The sequence below is a fragment of the Nuphar pumila genome, chromosome 11, assembly GCF_984573655.1.
Source record: "Nuphar pumila chromosome 11, dmNupPumi1.hap1.1, whole genome shotgun sequence".
Lineage (NCBI taxonomy): Eukaryota > Viridiplantae > Streptophyta > Magnoliopsida > Nymphaeales > Nymphaeaceae > Nuphar > Nuphar pumila.
The window spans coordinates 106,457,672-106,463,031 of NC_143259.1; positions in this window are offsets into that span (position 1 = coordinate 106,457,672).

Here is a 5,360-nt window from a genome sequence, read left to right on the forward strand (position 1 = left end):
TATAAATATGTTATTAAATTAATGACTTTGGAACCAGTACCAGAATAAGTGTGGCCATTAGATTTATCATTAGTTAGAATGATAAAATTGGTATGTTTATCTCAAAGTTATCCATTAAAGCAAGACGGTTTCATAGATTTGTTTTTCTTTGAATTCGCTTTCTATGTTCGACACCCTTGTTTGTATTACTTTTGATGAGTTGTACCTCGATGATCGAAGAAGCTAGCAGCACAGAACACTAGTCCTGTTCCTGGAAATTGAAATCCATTTGCAAGACTTTGTAGGAATATCTCCTGGTCGTCAAAAAATACCAGAACTGGCTCTCCTATGGACTCATCTCTAGAAGAAGCCCAGTATTAGAATGACTATCTTTGCTAGCGCCCTGCTACATGTGATGGTTTGAAGAATGAGACTTTGGAAGCGTTGCATTGAGATGAAAAATGTTTTTCATCTCAATGCAACGCTTCCAAAGTCTCATTCTTCAAACCATCACATGTAATCTCAATGCAACGCTTCCAAAGTCTCATTCTTCAAACCATCACATGTAGCAGGGCGCTAGCAAAGATAGTCATTCTAATACTGGGCTTCTTCTAGAGATGAGTCCATAGGAGAGCCAGTTCTGGTATTTTTTGACGACCAGGAGATATTCCTACAAAGTCTTGCAAATGGATTTCAATTTCCAGGAACAGGACTAGTGTTCTGTGCTGCTAGCTTCTTCGATCATCGAGGTACAACTCATCAAAAGTAATACAAACACGGTGTTGCCAAACAAGATCATATTGTGAATGGTGTTGAGGTTGTCAACTCTATATGCCACCGCTCCCAACAAAGTCCATTTGAAGCTCATTGCCTTTGATTCGGCTGAGGGTGGTCTAGGGTTTGGACCTATCAGCGCCCCGCACCTGGACGACACCGTTGTTGCTTTCTATGGCTTGGGATCTTGGGAGGAGATACACCTCTTTTCACTGATTCCTCCATGATGAGTGGCTGGTCTTTTTCCCTTCCTTTTTTTTTCGGTTTAACTTAGAAAAATTGGAGCTTTTCCGTTGTCAACAACGGTGTGTTGGTTCGATGTCCATATGCTGCTGCTATGGTCGAGTGGATTGTCTCATTTTTCTGGAGTGGTTGCTTGGTTCTGTATTGAGATTTCCACGTTTTGTGGCCCAATTGGTTCAGAGTGGGATTGTCTTGTAAATTTTGGTGCTTATTTTGTTTTGGTAGGGTCTAGTGGTTCTGACTGCCATTTGCACTTCTTTTTTCAAAATCCCTACGTTTGGAATGTTTATTTTAAATAATATGGGTTCTGTTGCGACCCGAAGGGAAACGCCTTGTCCAGAAAGACGCAGCGACCCACGGACCGGTCACCACAGACTTACAAGTCTGCAACTGCTTAGCGCCAGCATCAGCATGCACTTAGCAAGACCCAAGCAGAGGTGGATAACTCAGCGCAGCAGGTTTGCTCAGCGCTGAGTCACCAAACAGATGACATGGCAGTCAGCAAGGCTTGCCAACAAGTTGCGTCGGGAAGGATGTCCAGGTTCAAAGCACAGGAGCTTCAGCGCCTTGCTTAAGTCAACAGTGCTTGACAGCTGGGGCAGTTGCGCACAACCAGTGCCACCTCAGCTGGACCACATTCGGCGCACAGGAGCCTTCAACGCACTTCTGAAATTGTGCGGTTGAGAACGCGGCAGCTCAGCAGGGCCGGGTTCACTGAATGGGCGCCGGGGGCACCAAGGCAAAGACGGTCCAGGTTCATTGCATGGGAGCGTCTTCGGTTGGAGACCACTTGGGAGAGCGGTTTCTGGTTTTCTTGTATAAATAAGGCTTGTACAGACCTTTGTAAGGACTTTTGGAAATTGAAATAAAATTAGGATTCGGCTTTGGAAAGAGAGTTTCTCTCTTGGTGCCTTAGGGCATTCGGTTCTCTTTTTGGAGAAATTCGGGATTTGACCTGCACGTCAATCCTTGGGCCAATAGCTACTAGTCTGAAGCTAGTAGCGTTGGATTGAGTTCAGTCGAGTGCTTCGAGCCTGGACTGATTCAACGCACATCCGGCGTTTCTGCGGATCCTTTGCAAACAAGAGTTGCTGGGAAGAAGTCAAGAGTGCGCCTCCTCATCCGAAGAAGCGGTGAGCTCCTGACTTATCTCTCATCTAGTTCAGTTTGATTCGGCAAAGACGTTCACTTCGATGCATGTGATCTTCTTACCGGATCTACGCGGACTTCCAACGGCCATTCGACGAGCGATCTGAGGCTTCGCGAGATCTTTCTGATGTCTGCTGATTAAGGAGGTTTCTCGGTTAGAAGGCTCCGTCCAGTTGATGCAGAGGAGGTTAATGCCTCCGGTTCGGTGTTCCTTCGAAACTAAGTTTTAGAAAAAAAAAAGCACAACAATAGGTAATTTGTGAAAATTTAGCATGCCATGCATGTAAATACACATCAACCTGCTGTGAGAAACGATGAATGGATTAATACTACTCAGGTAGCCCATGATATCGCAAGACATTGAATTTAAGAAAAAAAAAAAGGGGGAACTGTAGTAGAATACTGGAAACTAATATACAGAATGAGAGAGGGCACAAAGAAAGTATACTAAATGGTGAGTGTTATGCACAAGTAATTGTGAATTTCAAGATGATAACCTTGATATAGGAATGGATCCTCGATTATTTCAGTTGGTGGTATTTACAACAGGTACACGAATAAGAAAATAGCAACAAGTGGGTAAAGATTGACAATGACAGGAAATCTATAAAGGAAAATGAGAATGGAAATATGGAGAAGAATGAAAACCCACAATAACCAGAAGTATAACAAATAGCATGAGACAGAAATTTGCATAATCGAAACATGATACTGATGACGTAGATGAAATCCAATAAACACACCAAAATAAGATACACAAAGCAATTATATAGCAAAAAAAAAAAAAGGTGAGTGATGAATGCAATTGACTTAACAGGTGCAGGATCGATGAAGGATGGCTACAAAGTAGATCCGATCTGATACTGGGTCTGATCGGACTCTACTATGAGGGTCACTTCTGATTGTGCGTGGATGATGCAGTATACCATGAAGCTAGAAATGAAAAGAGAATCTGAAAATGCATTCACGCGATATAACAGAGATTGGACAGAAGAAAGAAAATAAAAAAAGGGAAAAATAAAAGCAAAATGAGAGCAATACACTAAATCAGGGAATAAACTATGTGATTCATTGTAGCCACAATGCAATAAGCATCGAAACAGAGGCTATGTTACTGTTGCAGTATGTAACATCGAATCTGTTATAACCAGATCGATGATACAAGAGTGCTTTCGGCGAATGATGGAATAAGAGATGGGGAAGAGAATCATGAAGAGTTAGGGAAATTACAGTAAGGAAAACCCAAGAGAATAACACAGAGGAAGAAGACAGGAAAATAAGTTTCTTACCTGTAGATGTGTTCGACCTTTAGTTGCTTGAAAGGGGGAACACCGGAGGGGAAGAAGGGATCGAGTAGAAGTCGGGCGAAGGGGTGATGCGAGAGGCAGGGAGTGGATATTGCTTACAGATCCTCCCTCGATCATGGATGGAGGCCTCTTCTTAAGAAAAAAGTGGAGGGTTCAAGAGAAGATTCGTTGAGGATCAATGGAGGAGAACGAAGGGGTTGTTTTCGATCAGCGATGGAGAGAAGAGAGGGAAATGCGCGGGAGGAGTCCGTTACCTTTTTTGTGATATTTCCTAAAAGAGGCTCCCTTTTAAAGACGCTTTTGTAAAAAATGCTTTTCAAGTGAGGTTTTTAGCTTTAAAAAATCTTGAAACTGTTTGTTTTTCTCGTAGTTTTTCCAATTTTTTTGGTTTTTGTGTTATTTTTAAATTTTTTGCATTTTTAGAATAAAATCCTAAAGTTTCACGAGAATACAAAGATTAAAACTAATTTTCTGGTATTTTTGCAAAAATATTTACAAAAGGGAGTCTTTCTGAGAATCTAAAGCTATTTCTCTGAAATTTTTTTCAGAAAGCGAAACCGGATCCGGAATATGAGGTGATATTTGAGGTTTGGACCTCGAATCGAGAAAATATAAAATAGTGGATCCAAATGGGTGTCGAATGAGCTGTTTGAGCTATTCAGAAAATGTTTTTGGTATTTTATAATTTCAATTTGTAAATTGAGTAGCGAGGCACAAATTTGGACCTTAAACATCGGGTTCTGCTCCGAAATCGAGTTCGAATGGAATTCGATTCAGAAAATCTGAAGAACAACTGAAAATTAACTTTGATTTTCTCAGAAAATGGATCCAGGGGCAAAAAGGTCATTTTTGCAAAACTTTGGAAAATTTGGGGTGTTCACAGATGCCCCTCTTTGCTACTAAGCCGGTTTGAAGGCCGAGCTCAGTGGCAAAGATAACACTCCAAATTTTGAAAATGCCTCAGTCAGCAGATCTGAACTGGGTGTGGAAGAATTATTTTGAAAAATATGGCTTTTAAGGCTTAAAACATTATCCTGAATGGTTTTTTTTTAGGGGGGGATGAAATCCTTGAAAATGATATGACTAAAGAATAGAAATGAGGAAATCGTGATGGGACTTTGGATGAAGATCCCGAAATGATGAAAGATAGGATTTTTTATCAAATCTCATGGGTGAGACAAGATATGCTTTTGGAGCGATTCAGGTTTAGCCCTTAACCTGGATGGGGCGAAGATATATCAAAATGAATTGAATGAGGAAAGGAATATAAGCGGACCTTGATGGGACATTTTTGGAAGAACGCCTCGTGAGATGAAACTCGAGTAAGATCCTTTCCTGAATGGATATATGAAGCATGGGTTGCTTTGATGGGGAAACCATGATGGGACTGGAAGAAGACATCTTGTCCAAAACGAGGAATCTCGTTGGAATGAGACTCAGGTTTAACCCAAACCTGAAAAAGGAAGATACCTCATGGCACGAGGTTCAGGCTTAACCCTTAGCCTGAAGGGGACGACCAAATGGAATCCTTGAATGAAGAAACCATAATGGGACCTTCGGAGTTTGGACGAACAAATTTGAAAGGGGTTTGTGAAAGGAGGAAGGTGGGGTTTCCTAAAGCTTGGAAAAGGGGATGATTTTGGGCGTCTCACTGCTGAGACTGAAATAGCTTTTGAAATCAATGACCTCTCGCAGAAAATTCAGGTTTTGATCCTTAACCTGAGTGGGAACGACCATACAGATTTCTTGAGTGAAGAAACCATGATGGGACAGGAAGAGACACTTCTCCTGAAGGAGGCAACTCTTTTGGAAAATATAAACAACGCTAGGTTGCATCAAAATGGATATTGAATATTTATTTCCTTCTTGGAATAGCTAGAAAATTTTGCCAATAAGATAAAATTTGTA